This window comes from Erythrolamprus reginae, chromosome 3 (genome assembly GCF_031021105.1).
Source record: "Erythrolamprus reginae isolate rEryReg1 chromosome 3, rEryReg1.hap1, whole genome shotgun sequence".
In the NCBI taxonomy this organism is placed as follows: Eukaryota; Metazoa; Chordata; class Lepidosauria; order Squamata; family Dipsadidae; genus Erythrolamprus; species Erythrolamprus reginae.
Window position 1 is genome coordinate 132,473,770 of NC_091952.1, and position 17,477 is coordinate 132,491,246.

At 39.7% G+C, this 17,477-nt stretch overlaps 1 protein-coding gene across 1 annotated transcript in view; it reads left to right on the plus strand.

Annotated features, from left to right (window-relative positions):
- The window catches only part of ASTN1 (astrotactin 1), a 182,590-nt gene that overhangs the window by 45,168 nt on the left and 119,945 nt on the right, over positions 1-17,477 (plus strand). The window lies entirely within an intron of this gene.

Genomic DNA, 17,477 nt, shown 5'->3' on the forward strand with positions numbered 1-17,477 from the left:
GGTCTCTGAGATTGCTGCCTTGTCTACAAGGCCGGACCTTTGTAAGTTTGAACCTAACAGGGTTGTGCTCAGACTAGATCCGGCGTTTATTCCAAAGGTAAACACCGCTTTTCACAGGAGTCAGGATATCATACTGCCGGACTTCTGTACTCAAGGAACTCATCCATCCATTTTGAGATGGCACAAACTGGATGTGAGACGGGCCCTAAAAATCTATGTTAGACGGACTCAGACGGTCAGAACATCTGAGGCCCTGTTTGTGTCCTTCTCCACCAGAAGTGGAGGTACCAAGGTGTCTTCCACAACGATCAGTAGATGGTTGAGAGAATGTATTGCAGAGGCATATCGAACTGAGGGATCCCCAGTTCCTCCGGGGATAACAGGACATTCGACTCGAAGTGCTGCTGTTTCATCAGCCTGGCGTACCCAGGCATCTTTAGAAGACATATGTAGAGCGGCCACATGGGCTGCGCCGTCAACCTTTATAAAACACTATAGGATTGATGCCTTTGCCTCAGAGGAAGCTGCATTTGGGAGAAGGGTGCTGCAAGGGGTCTGTTCATTTGAGAAACCCCTGGTCCAGTCCTGTCCCTCCCTGTGATCATAACTTGGGCATATCCCATCTTGGACTCTCCTTGCAAGTGCATTGGAGAAAGACCGTTGAACTTACCTGAACGGTCTTCTCGATGCACTGCAAGGAGAGTCCAAACCCTCCCGATGTTGGGACCAGGGTTCTGTGGGGGTTTGACTTTCATGGTTTGATGTTTTGAACGTTAATTGTTTAATAAATGGTTTTGCTTTACTGCTCCTTCGCCTTACTTTAGACTGGAGGGCTAAGGGGGGGAGGCGGTGCCTGCCTAATAATTATTTAAATTAAAACTCAGTCCCAGCCAATCAGACTGGAGTATAACCCATCTTGGACTCTCCTTGCAGTGCATCGAGAAGACCGTTCAGGTAAGTTCAACGGTCTTTTAAATCTATTTTCAGATCAGTCTCAATCTTGTCAGATAAAACTTTTCTTCATTTATAACATTTTTAAAAAATAATCTGTGTATCAATGTAGACACTCTTAAAATTAACTCCTGGATCCATTGTTCAAAAATATCCTTCAGTAGGTCTAATGTTAAACTGTTTTGCTTCATTCTGTATTAGTAAAATCGTTAGTAAGTGTTCTCTTTCTTAAAAGTAATATTTAGTTCCTTCCAGTTACTTCTAGTGTCTAATCTTCTATGACTCATTCTATCACATTTTAATAGAATTCAAAACAAAGGTACTTTCCCATGAGAAAGATTATAATAATTAATCCCTTTATTCCATTTGTAACTTTTTAAAATTAGTTCTAATCTTCCTATTGCTGTTTATTCCAAAAGGAAAAAATAAGTTAAACTGGCTGCATAAAGAAATTTCTCATAAATTGAAAGACAAAAAAGACAAGTATAAAAAGTGGAAAGAGGCAGAAATAACTAAGGCAGAATATCAGCAAATAGCCAGAGCCTGTAAAGTGAGGAAAGCTAAGGCTCACAGTGAACAAATTGCGCCAAAAGTAAAAAAGAGCAAAAAGAGAGAGAGCTTGTTCCAACATATTTTTTTAAAGTCAAGGAAACAATTGGTCCATTGCTGGGAGAAAATGGCAAGAAGGTAACAAGCAATAGGGAGAAAGCAGAGCTACTAGTTTTTTGCATCTATCTTTACACAAGGGAAAAAACAGTCCAACCTATCAAAAAGTGCACCACAAGAAACATATTAAGAACACAAGTTAAAATAAGGAAGAAAATGGTAAGTGAACACCTCTCCAGCCTAGATGAATTCAAATCACCAGGCCCAGATGGACTACACTCCAAAGTTTTGAAGGAACTGTCAGACAAGATCTCAGAACCACTGAACTATATCTTTCAAAGATTCTGGAGCACTGGGGAACTGCCAGAGGACTGGAAAAGAGCTGATGTAGCTCCCATCTCCAAAAAAGGGGGAAAAATAGATCCAGGGAACTACAGACCTATCAGCCTGACCTACCAGGGAAGATTCTGGAAAAGATTTTTATTTTTTATTTATCTATTTATTTATTTATTAATAGAGTTGAAAGGGACCGTTAGGTCATCGAGTCCAACCCCCTGCCTGAGCAGGAAACCCTACAGCACCACAGCCAAATGGAAGTCCAATCTCCTCTTGAAGGTGTCCAGAGTTGGGGAGTTCACCACCTCCCCTGGCAGGCAGTTCCATTGGTTGATCGCTCTGACCGTCAGGAAGTTCTTCCTTATTTCCAGGTTGAATCTCTCCTTGGTCAGCTTCCAACCATTGATCCTCGTCCGGCCCTCTGGTGCCCTGGGGAATAAAGAGACCCCCTCCTCACCGTGGCAACCCCTCAAGTATCTGTAAACTGCTATCATGTCCCCTCTAGACCTTCTTTTTTCTAGGCTGTCCATGCCCAGTTCTCTCAATCTCTCTTCGTAAGTCTTGGTTTCGAGTCCCCTAATCATTTTGGTTGCTCTTTTTTGCACCTTCTCCAGAGTTTCGATGTCTTTTTTGTAGTGAGGTGACCAAAATTGGATGCAGTACTCCAGGTGGGGTCTGACCAGGGCATAGTAGATTAGTACTTCCCTGGTCTTGGAGCGTATTCCTCTGTTGATGCAGCTTAGGATTGAGTTGGCTTTTTTGGCTGCTGCTGCACATTGCTGACTCATGTTTAGTTGATTGTCCACCAAGACTCCAAGATCTCTTTCGCAGTCACTACTGCTGAGTGGGGTATCTCCCAGGCTGTATGTATGTCTAGGGTTCTTTTTGCCGAGGTGGAGGACTCTGCATTTGTCGGTGTTGAACCTCATTTTGTTGGTATGGGCCCACTGTGATAGTCTGTCTAGGTCTTCTTGTACTCTGAGCCTGTCCTCAAGGGTGTTGGCTTACCCCCGCCAGCTTGGTGTCATCTGCAAATTTTATTAGTTCCCCTTTTATTCCCTCGTCCGGGTCGTTGATGAAGATGTTAAAGAGTACAGGACCCAGGACAGAGCCCTGTGGTACTCCACTGTCTACTTTTTTCCAAGTGGATTTGGTGCCGTTGAGGACAACTCGTTGGGTGCGGTTGGTCAGCCAACTGTTTATCCATCTACATGTGTAGTAGTCTACTCCATTTTTTTCTAGTTTGTGGATTAGGAGATTGTGGTCGACTTTATCGAAAGCCTTACTGAAGTCCAAGTATATGAGGTCCACTGAGTTGCATTGGTCAACTGACTTGGTTATGGTGTTGAAAAATGATATGAGATTGGTTTGGCATGATTTGTTTCTGATGAATTCGTGCTGGCTATTGGATATGATCTTGTTTGTTTCTAGGAAGTGGGTAAGTTGTTTTTTTGATTATTTTCTCCAGTATTTTTCCAGGTATAGAGGTCAGACTGATTGGTCTGTAGTTACCTGGGTCGGTCTTTTTGCCTTTTTTGTGGATGGGGACTACGTCAGCTCGCTTCCAGTCTTCCGGTAGGTCTCCAGTGATCCAGGATATTTGGTAGATGAGGAGGAGTGGTTCCGCTATGGTGTCTGCCAATTCTTTTAGGACTTTGGGGTGAAGTCTGTCTTGTCCTGGTGATTTGTATTCGTTGAGTTCCCTCAGGTAGTCCCTCACTGTGCTTTTGTCTATGTTGAGTTCGGTTCTGGGGCAGTTTGTTGCAGTTAAATTGCAGATTGGTTGGAGGGAGGTTCCCTTTTGTGTGAAGACTGATGCAAAGTAGGCGTTGAGTAGCTGTGCTTGGTCATTGCTGTCTGTGATTTCTCTACCCTCTTCGTTTTTTAGTGTGACGATTGTTTCTTTGATTTTCTTCTTATTGTTGATGTGTTAGAAGAATCTTTTTTTGTTGTCTTTGACTTCCGCTGCAAGGTGTTGTTCATATTGTGCCTTTGCTGTTTTTATCTTTTGTTTGCAGGAACTGGCTGTTTGCTGATATTCCGCTTTGGTTATGAGTCCTTCTTTCCATTGTTTGTACTTAGCTTTTTTTCCTTTTATGTCATCTGCGAGGGCTTTGTTTAGCCATGCAGGTTTAGTTTTGGTTTTCCTGTTTTTCCTTTTCATGGGGATTGCGTTGTTTTGGGCATCTATGATGCTGTTTTTTTAGGATCGCCCAGGCTTCCTGAGTGGTTTTTCCTTCTAAGAGTTTGTTCCAGGGATAATCAAGCAACAAATCAGTAAACATCTAGAAGCAAACAAAATAATAAAGCCATCATGAGTTTGTCAAAAACAGATCATGCCAGACTAATCTTATTGCATTCTTTGACAAAGTGACAAAATTAGTGGACCAGAGGAATGCTGTCAATATAATTTACCAGGACTTCAGTAAGGCATTTGATAAATTAAACTTCTCTGATGGTTGGAGTCCCTGCCCTCTGTGGGCATATTTCATTAGCTTAGCCACCATTCCCATAATCTTGGTTTGGAGTCCCTGCCTGTCGCGGGCATAACTCCTTACTCACAGTCAGCTCGGCTTGCAGCTGTGAGGGTCAGTCCCTCCACTATGCTGAAACAACAGATCAGCCGAGATCATAAGTTTGGGTATCCGAACACTGTTTTCTGAAGTGCCTGACTTTCCACCATTGCATTTGGACCAAGCGGCTCCCTTAAATTCATTGTCTTCAGCTGGTGGTCACCATTTTGGATTGCTGACATCATCTGTTTCTGGTGGCCATTTTGAATTGCACAGTTGCAGTGATGACCTATTCAGAGGCTCGCTTGCTAGGCCTATGACTAAGCAACCTCAGAGGTGAAATTGAATGGTCAATAACCGTTCTCTTTGTCATTGAATATGCCAGCGGCCATTCTGAGTTCAGTTTGTGGCTGAAAAGTTTCCGATCATGCAGTTTGCTTTCCGGAGTTAACGCCTCACTTATATTGAACTATATTATTTGACATAGAATTTCCATCTGGGGGTGAGTTCCTTCCCCACCTTCTAGCCAAGGGACAGTTACTGTTTCCAGTGGTTTAAGGCCTGCTAGAGTTTCCACCTCGTTGTTCTTTGGCCTAATTTGCCTCCTGCTTATACACATTACTATTATGGCTGATAACGGGGTTCAGCCTCTTGTACACTTTCTCTCCCATTCCTGTCCTTCTGAAGGAGGTGCTAAAAATACTATTGGAAGTGGTGGATATCCTACCTGTTGCCCCGCACTGGCCACGATGTCTGTGGTTCGCTGACCTACTGGATCTCTCAGTGTCTCAACTGTAGCGGATCCCAGACCACCAGGTTTCCCTCAGCCATGGAACCCTGCCCCATCCAGATCCACAATGGTGGCACATCACCATCTAGCACTCTTGAAACAAGACAGGCTCCCGGACAATGTGATAGCCACTATCCAGACATCTCATACATACATACATACATACATACATACATACATACATGCATACATACATACATACATACATACATACATACATACAGAAAGAAAGAAAGAAAGAAAGAAAGAAAGAAAGAAAGAAAGAAAGAAAGAAAGCTTGGATACGTTGTCAAGAACTGTTTCCAAAGAAATAAATCACTGATTATCACCAAGAAGGGGTGTCATCCTATGTCAGAGGTTTCCTGAAGGGTGCGACCAACCTCCGCCCCCAAGTGATCCATCATTTGGATCACTTGGGGGCGGGTCCACATGAGACCTTCCACTGGTTTTACAAGTGCTTACTGAGCCTCCTTTTGAACCACTGTGAACTATCCCACTACAAATTCTATCCTTCAGGACAGTCTTTCTGGTGGCCATTACTTCTGCCAGGAAGGTATCTGAGCTAACACCATTATCTGTTCAGCAGGACCTCTGTCATGTCCACCAGGACCTGGTCGTTTTGCGTCTGGACCCCATCTTCCTCCCAAAGGTAAATATGACAGAGCACAAGACCTTGTCCTGCCGGATTTCTGTGCCACACATCAACTAGAACATTGTTGACATAGTGTTTTGCTTTTGGACAAATGTGGACTTTACTACCTTCCTTTCTACCCCTTCGTTTTAAACTGACCTGCTAGGTAGCTAGAGGGTGCTCTTCAATTTGAAAAATTTAAAACTCAGTCCTTAGCAACCAACTAGATGACCCATGATTGGGCTCTCCATGCAGCGCACAGAGAAGACCATTCAGGTAAGTCAACGGTACTTCTTCAAAGCACCTGAGGGTAGAACAAGAAGCAATGGATGGAAACTAATCAAGAAGAGAAGCAACTTAAGAACTAAGGAGCAATTTTCTGACAGAACAATTAATCATTGGAGCAGCTTGCCTCCAGAAGTTGTAAATGCTCCAACACTGGAAGTTTTTAAGAAGATATTGGATAACCATTTGCCTGAAGTGGTGTAGGGTTTTCTGCCTAAGCAGGGGGTTGGACTAGAAGACCTCCAAGATCCCTTCCAACTCTGTTCTTCTGTTCTGTTCTATTGTATTCTACTAAACCTGTATTTAAAGCTTCTTTCGATAGAGATTGAAGTAAGCTCACTTAGTATTGTAAAACCTGTCACTTCAAAGGTTCTTATTTAGCTGAAAAGCAATTAAGAAGCAATTTTTTAAAAAAGAATTTGAGATAGAAGTATGCAATCCCTGTGTACACATAGAGACACACACTGTATAGATAGTTCTTGACTTACAACAATTTATTTAGTGGTAGTTCAAAGTTACAAGAAGGCTGGAAAAGAGTGACCTATGACCATTTTTCATACTTAATGACCATTGCAGCATTCCTTTGGTCATTGTGATCAAAATTCAGGTGTTTGGTAACTGATTCATATTTATGACAGTTGCAGTGTCTGGCATCATGTGATCACCTTTTGCAAGGGTTGTGTGTGTTTGTGTCTATGTGTGTGAGAGCCTAATTGTAATTTTTAAAGGTTACTTAGATCAGTGTTTCCCAACCTTGGCCACTTGAAGATATTTGGACTTCAACTCCCAGAATTCCCCAGCCAGCATTCTCTGGCTGGGGAATTCTGGGAGTTGAAGTCCAAATATTTTCAAGTGGCCAAAGTTGGGAAACACTGGCTTAGATAAACATCATTTCATGTATGTTTCCAAAAAAAAAATGTCAGTTGTGTGAAGGAATCCTCTTGAATACACAGGGCCCCTGGGAATGCACTACCTCACATGTCTTCCTTCCTTGCCTCTTCTTTACACGTCACAATGCAACTTGTACAAAATGAATTAGGCTCCCAGGGATCCATCACCTACAGTTCTGATCACAATTATTGGGCTGTGATAATAATAACTGAAAGGTCATCGTGATGTGTATTTGTTCTTCATTTGCCCTTCCAATCATAAGATTCTAAGCCCCTGGCCTAAGAATTGTTCTTCTCCAGTTGAGTCATTTATATAGATGCAAGCATCTAGAGAATTCAGACTGAACAGCAGAAGTTTGTGTTCATCGGATTTTTTCTTACTTGCCTTAGTTCCATAGAATATGCCTCAAAGCATAGCCCTCTCCTGATTGATCACTAGGAATTGTAGAAGCACTCTATCAGTTCCAGATACTCACACTTTACAAATAATTAGAAATACAATATGCAGTGGGTATTAATTAATACTCACAACTTATGAACTACTTGATGTATAATATGTATATAAGTGTTTGTAACACTAATTATATAACTGGCCTGCTGTGCTGTCAGTGATTTACCATTTTAATAATGTAATACCTCAGTTTATACATAAATTTATAAATTTACATAATTTTTCAATGGGTATAATTAAACCAAAGACATGCACATTGGAATTGTGTTGGCTTAGGGTTCAGTTCACTGGGACAATTAAAAACATTCCTGATTATTTCCAATTTAAATCAGTTTTGAAAGCCCTTACCAGTATTTAGTAATAATAAACCATATTGCCTATGCATTTTTACTTTAAGATATTTAACTTTAAGTTAATCTCGGAATCAGAGTTGAATATTTTTAAAACTTGTGTATTGGATATACAACACATTTTATTTTTAGACTTCTGTAACAAGTTTCCCTAACTCTTAATTAACAAATAAATGTATTCCCAACACAGCAGAATTATCAGAGAGCAGAATTGCTGACTAAGGGTAGGGAAAATTGCTTGAATTGGAGCCTAATCATTGTAATGGCTTGTGTGCTAAGGCAAAGAGGTTCTAGCATAGTGGCATTCTCATTCTAATTCTCATTCTAATTCTAAGAATTCTAATTATCCATTTACACACTTTAGCCACTGTATCATAATTATAATTATGGTAGTTAAGGGATGTCAAAATTGGATTTTTCATCCCCACCTCTGGAGGTTTATGGCAGAAAAATAGATTGTAATCTATGTTTATTAATGGGAATAATAGACCAGCAACTTCCTGGCACAAAGCTTATGTATATCTCATTTGTATAAATTGAGATATGCCCTTCCATTTCCCCATTGCCTGATCACGAAATGAGAGTGCAGGAAACAAGGTTTTTGAATGACTAGGATTAAATCAACCGGCTACCAAATTCAGATAAATTGTCATAGTTTCAGAAAGGGGGATTGAGAATGACAGGGCTACTGGAAACTTAATATGTGATGTAAGATTGAAGGCACTTGGCATATTAAATTTGACACTAAAGGAGTTAGATATGATAATGTTCTTCAAATATCTGGCAACGTACTTAGATTTAATCAGAGAAAAAAATCATGATCCTTTGTTGACACCAAAGTTTTAAAATAGTCTGGTACAGCATGCTTTAGGATTTCTACTTTTGGCAAACAGCTTTGGATGAATGCCATATTTTTCGGAGCATAAGACACACTGGAGTATAAGACGCACCTTATTTTGGGGGGAGGAAAATAGGGAAAAGAATCTGCTTACCAGGTATTCATCAGGCTAGCATCCTCTGTCTGGTCAGCTTCAGCACATTATTTTCTCCCCTAGTTAAGGGCTTAAAAAAAACTTTATTCTGAAATAGTAACAATGAAAGAGCTTGCAAGCCAGTAAGAGCTGGGAACATCATTAGCACCTGGAAAGAAACAGTCGGAGCAAGTAGAACAATGGAAAAAACCTGCAAAGGCTTAGTGCTTGGAAAACATTCTTCACAGAGAGAAACCATGAAAGAGCTTGGGAACATTAATAGCACCTGGTTAGGGCTAGAAAGAAACATCTGGAGGAAGTAAAGTAATGAAAAAACAACCCTATAAAGCAGGGTTTGGAAAACATTCTTCTTCTCAGAGAGTAACAATGAAAGAGCTTGCAAGCTGGTAAAAGCTAGGAACATTGTTAGCACCTGGTTAGGGCTGGAAAGAAACTTCTTCGGAGTAAGTTAAAGTAATAGAAAAAAACCCTGAAAAAACTTAGGGCTTTAAAAATATTATTCATAGCGAGAAACAATGAAAGAGCTTGCAAGGTAAGAGCTGGGAAGATCGTTAGTAGCTAGTTAGGGATGGAGAAAAAAAGCTATATTCAGAGTATAAGATGCACCATAATTTTCAGCCTCTTTTAGGGAGGAAAAGGGTGTGTCTTATACACCCCAAAATACAGTAGTTTAGATCAGTGGTCCCCAACCTTTGCGGCTTGGTAGCCTGATTGGGGGGAGGGGAAACGTGTGCCCATCTGGCCCCTGCTTGTGCAAGTTGAGCTGGGGGTATATGTATACATGCCAGCCTGGTTCCAACCAGGCCATGGGAGTGGGCCCAGAGGTTGAGGAATGGTTCTTGCTTTCTTTGTTCCTGAAGGTTTAGTCCTTCCCAGTTCAGAATCTTCTAATTTTCACGACCAACTGATTTTCCAGATTCTTTGAGTCATCCTGAGCCTTTTTAAGGCAAATTCTTTGGTCACGGTCATTACTTGTAATACCTTTGAAGTTATTTCTTCTTTTTGAGTTATTTGGATTATTTTTCTTCTATCTTCTCACAGATCTTCAAACAACAAAACCTGTATAATCTTTACTATAGTTAAGGAAGCTTTCTAATTTTTGACCAGCCTAGCAAGATGAAATTCAAGTCTGTCATTATGCTTTACTTACAAATATGTTTATTCTCCAATTTTTATCTGTCTTTCCTTCCCTTAATATGAGACAGTTACTTTTAAGTGCCCTTTTGTCTTCATTTAGCTTACCTGTTTTGCCTTTTATTGTCTTGCTCTCTAATGACACAGTCTTTCTTTACTCATACAATTATAGATTGTATAATCAGCTTGCAACCACAATTGAGCCCAAAATTTCTATTGCTGAGCAAGAGGGTTGTTAAGTGAATTTTGCCCCATTTTATGACCTTTTTTGCCACAATTGTTAAGTGAATCACTACCGCTGGTAAATTAGTAACATGGTTACTAAATGAATCTGGCTCTCCCATTGACTTTGCTTGTCTGAAGGTTGCAAAAAATGATCATGATCCCAGGATACTACAGTCGTCATAAATATGAGTCAATTGCCAAGCGCCTGAATTTTAATTTCATGTGGATGCTGCACTGGTCGTAACAATGACAAATTGTCATAAGTCACTTTTTTAGTGATGTTGGTTTTATAATAATTTATTATTATTATTATTGTTGTTGTTGTTGTTGTTGTTGTTGTTATTTTTATTAGTGATTATGTAACTATGAATGGTCACTAAGCAAACTGTTAAGTTGAGGACTACCAGTATCTAAAGCTCTTCATCAGGCTTTTGTCTTCAATTTGGAGAGGCATGCTCAAATAATTATATCATGTTTAGAATTAATATGATGCAGAAAGTGAAAAAGAAGGCAACAAGTATCATTTTGAACATCGCCAGAGCTTTTGAAGTAAGTAAACTACTTAGTTTTTGAAAACTGGATTTTGAAACCCAGTTTCAAAATGAAGAGCTGAAACTATTTGAAATAATTCTATACTTAAAGGATTTGGGTCACGAGTGAAACTTCCGCTGTTCTGTTAATTTTTTTCTCTCTTGAGTGTCATCCAGGAATAGCTGAAGAACTTTTAAAAAATGTTCCTTGTTATTTCTCTGTTTAGTATTCTTCCTTCTATAGCTTATGTCATATCAGCTGGTAAATAACACACTAGAGTAGTAAATTGCTACCTTTGTACAGTGACAGCGTGTACCCCGCTCTCAAGCCTTCACCAAACAAGGCAGAGATAAATGGTTGCTGCTTCTTAGATGACATTCTGGGACAAGGCTTTCTGAATGGCTGACTTTTTGGGATTTTGGTTTTGTCTTTGCAATAAAGTGCATGTATTGAGCATTTAGACAGGGCCTTAGATCTCCATATATACCAGAAGATGTCAGCCTCTAGTTCTTTAGCATCTTTTTATATGTTACCTCTGAAAATTGAAGCTATATCACTTTCCCCAGTTTTAATGTTGCAAAATTCAAGGCATCCATGGTGCGTTGCAAGACAGAATAATGGAAGAAAAGAACAACATAGTTTGAAGGGACCTTGGTGGTCTTCTAGTCCAATCCCCTACTCAAGCAGGAGACAATCTACCATTTCAGAGAACTTGGTGTCTAATCTCTGTTTAAAAACCTCCTGCAATAGAACACTCACAACTTATGGAGTAAAGCTGTTCCATTGGTTGATTGTTAATTGTTCCCAGGCCAGGAAATTTCTCTTTAGTTCTAAATAGCATCCCTCCTTGATAAGTTTTTATCCATTACTTTTTGTCCTACCTCTGGTGCTTTGGAGGCAACTCCTCAAATATTAGATGTCATCATGTCATCACTCATCCTTCTTTTTGTTAGACTAGATCAGTGATGGCAAACCTATGGCAAGGGTGCCACAGGTGGCACGCGGAGCCATATCTGCTGACACGCGAGGTGTTGCCCTAGCTCAGCTCCAATGTGCAGGTATGTGCTGGCCACCTGACTTTTGGCTCGCACAGAGGCTCTGGGAGGGTGTTTTTGGCTTCCACAGAGCTTCCAGGAGGATGGGGAAGGGCGTTTTTACTCCCCTCCGGCTCCAGGGAAGCCTTTGGAGCCTGGGGAGGGCGAAACAGGAGCCTACTGGGCCCATCAGAAGTTGGGGAAACAAGCCATTTCTGACCTCCAGACGGCCTCCAGGGGGTGGGGGAAGTTGTTTTTATCCTCTCCAGGCATTGAATTATAGATGTGGGCACTCAGGCATGTGCGATATTGCACACGCATGCTCTTTCGGCACCCGAGGGGAAAAAGGTTCACCATCACTGGACTAGACATTCCCAGTTCTTGCACTCATTCATCACATCTTTTAGCCTCCAGCCCTCAAATCATTTTTTGCTCTTTTCTACACTCTAGCATCTCAACATCTTTTCTGTATCACAACAACCAAAACTGGATGTAGTATTCCAAATGTGGTTTTATCAGTGCAGTACAAAATGGCACTAACACTTCGTCCGATCTTGAGTCTATCCACATGTTGATGTAGCCTAGGACTGAGTTGCATTTTTGGCAGCTGCGGCACACTGCTGGCTCATATTAATGTGGTGGTCCATTAGATCTCTTTTACAGCTACTGCTGTTGAGCCAGGTATCACCTAGTTTGTACCTGTGTATTTGATTTTTCTTTCCTAAGTATAAAATCTTACTTTTTCACCACTAAATTTTATTTTGTTGGATAGGGCCCAGTGTTCAAGTCTGTCTTCTAAAATGTTGACTACTTCATCCAGCAGCTTGGTGTTGTCTGCAAATTACAAACTGCAGACCAAATGAACCACTTACTTCTATATGGTTAATCCTAAACCCAAGAGAGTTTTAAAAATGATAAAGAATAGAATAGAACAGAACAGAATTGAATTCTTCATTGGCCAAGTGTGATTGGACACACAAGGAATTTGTCTTTGGTGCATATGCTCTTAGTGTACATAAAGAAAAATAAAATACATTAATCAAGAATCATAAGATACAACACAGTGATGGTCATAGGTTACTAATAAGGTTACTTATAAGTGCCAGCCAGGCTGAGGATTCCTCTCCCAGTGTAGCAGATGTGTAATTAAAGGAGTCTTTAATAATACTTCTTATATCCACATTGACTCCTACAGCACTACACTGTCTAGTCTTCTGAAATTAAATTGGATAATCTCCTATAACGGAAGAATCAATTATTTCAGAGACACCAGAAAATAGAATCCTTTTTATAGGATGTGATTAGGGATCACATTCTTGCAGCTTATTAGACAACAACTATTAAAGCTAGTTTTCTCAATAACTATAATCATATTACTCATAGGGTCCTCTTCTTATTCCCAGCTCTTTGGTGGTGCAGTGGTAAAAATGCAGTATTGCAGGCCAAATCTGCTGACTGCTGATTGCCAGCAGTTTGGCAGTTCAATTCTCACCAGGCTCAAGATTGGTTCAGCCTTCCATCCTTCCAAGGCCAGTAAAATGAGGACCCAGATTGTTGGGGGCAATATGCTGACTTTGTAAGCTGCTTAGAAAGGGCTGAAAGCACTGTGAAGCAGTATATAAATCTAAGTATTATTGCTATTTATAAACCTGCTTCTGGATTATAACACACATCATTTCCAGCAATCTTTCCCGTCATTTCCAGAGTCTTCGGAGAGGGGCGGCATACAAATCTAATAAACAACAACAACAACAACAACAACAACAACAACAATAATAATAATAATAATTTACATTCTCTGTTTCACTATTATTTTATAAATCAGATTAAATTAGGTTGGGTTAAGGACTATTACACAAACTAATTCTAAACTATGGACATATGAAGTCATAGCATCTTCCAATTTGAGAGAATTCCAAACAACCATGATCAAAGCCTGATTCCTTGTCTCTATTGCTATCTCAAGAAGTTGATCACGTAATACAACGTAACCCTGCCTGTGCTCCTCATCCTACCTCCTGATCACAGTTTCTGTTCAGTAATCATCCTAATCTGGAAAGAGGGTAGAAAGGAACCAATTCCTTTCAATTCACCAAGAAAATGTTGTTTAATTTTTGAAAGATTTTCAGGGACAGGAATCAGATTTGTTGACTTTTAATTTAGAAGCTACTTATGTGTTCTCCATAAATCCTGACCAAGCTTCATTCAACGTATATTTTAAGATACCATGGATACCTGATTCTTGAGCTTTAAGATGATGAAGGCAGAGAAGCCATATACGTATAACCTTATTTGTGTGAAATCATATGTCTCCCAAAAGACAAGAGGGGGGTAATCTACCTCTTTTTGGGTGAGATGCCATGTAAAATTAATACCATGCAACTCAGAGCTAAACGCAGAACAAAAAAAGATAGCTGCAATAGTTGAACTTCATATCTGACTCCAGGCAACTGACCTGTACAATTACAGGATTTTCCCATTAAAGAGATGGAAGATGGTGACCACTAATTGCTCTTGATGCAGGTTCCTACTTTGTGACAAGGCTCGCCCTTTCTGGAGTAGTCCCTATGGTCTAAACATGTCATTTAGAGGTAAGAAAATATTCCAGATTATATCCAGTATAAGAGCCTATAAACCTAACAAAGCAGAGAAACAGACAGTGACTAATTCCTATCTTCCAATTGCACAGATAACCCTAAAAGGGACTTTTCAACGATGAGACATGATGAAGTCTGGATATAGTGATCTAACCTAATCCAAGACTGTTAGGAAGTTGAAGCATCACTCCTCTGACCAGCCTCTTTAACTAGGACAGAGATTGGAACTGCAAACTGTTTCCCTCAAGGTTATTTTACTCTCAACCCTTCTGCTAGAAACTCAAGAAATCATTCCTTCCAGTATTGAGATTGAGTATTCTGTCATGTACGCTCTATTTTTAGCCCAGAAAGTGCTATGATGTCCGATTAACTAGCTTCTGGATTTGGGACCAGCTAACCTGCTTTTGGAAATGTTCAACCATAATAGACATCATGACATTGACTGTTATACATAGAGGATATTAAATCAAATTTGGGTGCTATGCTATGTCCCACCTGAATTGTTGTGACTTTTACTCTAATTCAAGATGACCAATTTTCTCTAATGGAGTTATCAACCCAGTTTTGGAGAAGGAGGCTGGCTCTGATTTTTATTTCAATTATTAAACAGTAATTTTATTATTAGGGCACACAAGTTTAATATCAGGGTTAAAACAAGGACAAACTATCAGAGCATCTTAATCTTCCAAGACTTGATTATAGATTCCAAAGGTGCCATCTTAAAAAAATAAACGGCACTAGCATTAATATCAACCCTATATGTAAAAGTCCAATTAAATTGATTTATTGTTATTCAAGCTTTTGCACAGGAATATTCTCAACTAACGGTTAATATTTGTTAAGATAATGGTCAATGGAATTCAAGGGGGAGTTGGATTTAATTTACTTATGACTATATAGAGATTCTAGACTGATTCCTGTTTTAACTCAGTGCCCCCAAGTTGCATCATTCTCCCTCTAGAATCGCAGAGCAACAGACCGCTAAACTCACATCAAAAGATTTTAGGATATATCAGGATATATATACACATTGCAATTGCTAAATTTTTGAGATACTTGTATTATATGTTACATATAGCCTGCATTTGTACATTCCCTTTTCTTCTCCCCTCTCTTGAAATATCCCTCTGGTTAGTCAGAAAATAATATTAGTTCTAAAGTAGAACCTTCTAAATCTCCAGTGCATGTGCAAAGAGTGAAAACCATTCAAAAATCCAAATCTCACCATGAAGTTGTCTGAGCACAGTACAAATGTATTGTATAAACTGTCGCCTTTCTCCTCCTAATTAAAAAAACTGCTTCAACCAAGAATGAAACTTCTTGAAGTCCTTGACAATAAGTTCAAGATCATTTTCATCAGTTCAGGTAAGGGGGATGATATATATTACACTAGGAAATCCCCAGTCTGTCCTGAGTGTCCAATGCAAGATACAGACACTTTGAAGTGACTTATCTGGACAAACAGAAAGGATTCCTATAGACTACAATAACTTCCCTTCTTTACTCCATGGCCTATTCCAGTGTTCCACCAAGTGTAGTGATAGGGACACTTATTCAACCAAATAAGTGTTTTCACATTATCTTTAATGACATTCGAAATCTGAGGTATTGGTTATTATATGCTGACTTCAAATTGGGGAAGGAAAGAATATAAATGGGAAACCACAGGTATCTTTCCTTTTTCTTCTGGGGGATATTATTCATGAATTTTATTAAGCTACTGGTGGGTTATAGTCTTTTAATTTCCCAATAGTAAATGTCTCTTACCACAAACTCCAGAGACCATAAAGAATATTAAAAAGTTTGGAATTTAAACACCATAGAGAATATTAAAAAGTTTGGAATTTAAGTACTGTAAAGAATATTAAAAAGTTTGGGATTTAACTGGGCTTTTAACTGCGCTCTTGGATTACAGACTCTTTGTGAGTCTTCTTTTACAAATTGGAGTCTATTGTCTCCTGGCACATTGCTAAATGGTACTGAAGAAAAGACTCTAGAGTAGTAGCTGCATTAATATTTTAGTAAAATATTTAAGTTTTAGTAACTTAAAGTTTCAACAAGTACATTCAGAATAAATGAAATACAGCTGTCAAGACATGCTCATGAAGTTTAATTGATGTAAGGCTCTTCTCATGGAAATATGATCCTATGACAAAATGGATCTTGTCACTTGCTATAATTGCTCAGACACACAAGCCTATGCATATTATGTACTTATGCATATTATACCTAGATTTGGGGGGGGGGGGGGGCTTGAAGGAGTAAAAATAATATTTTTACATAAGGGGCGGGGAGACTCGTGAAGGGAAAAATAGCTGAAATGGGCTAAGAATGGCTGTGGAAAAATTAGAAAGAAATAAGGGGGGATACGATGGGGCTAGTAAGCAAAGTGGGAGTCTTGGTAGACATGGATGCTGAAAAAGAAGCTGTTTCAGAAATGATCCAAAATTTCCAAAGAGCAATCAGCAAAAGTATTGCTAAGATATGTGGTGAGGACAGTAGAACGTAGGGTCAATTTACTTTCAGTAGACATAGAGTCTATTTTCTTTATTTTGTGCACATATGCAGAGGGAAAAGAGAACCTGTCTGTCCTATGCAACTATCTAGAGGGAGAATAAGAAGGAAGATTGACATTTTGCTACCCATGACCGGTTGCCAGTTAAGTTTTAAGATAGGCATACAGTCATTTTCACACACATACTGTTGGCATCAGAAAGATAGTTAATGAACCAAACAGTACAGCAGTTCTGTTTTAGAGTAATTTGTGATAGTCCACTCTTATTTGAAAGCAAACAAGGGAAGGGAGAGTATATATCATACTTTATGGAGTATAAGACACACTCTCCCCCCCCCCCCCCCCCCAAAAGATGGTGGAAATGTTGGTGCATCTTAACCTCCAAATACAGCCATTTTTGGCCTCCGGAAACTCTGCCTGCTCATTTTTGCCCAAAACAGTCCCATTTTTCACAAAAACGGGATGCACAGAGGCTTTGTGAGGCCTGCAGAGTGTTCCTGGGGGCTGGGGAGGGCAAAATGTGATGAGTGAGGGGGTTTGGGAGGTGAAAATTGGGTCAGTTTTTCACAAAAACTGGCGGTTTTGCCATTCCCAACCCTCAGAAGCACCCTGCAAGCCTTCCAAACCCTCTGTATGCCCCATGCTT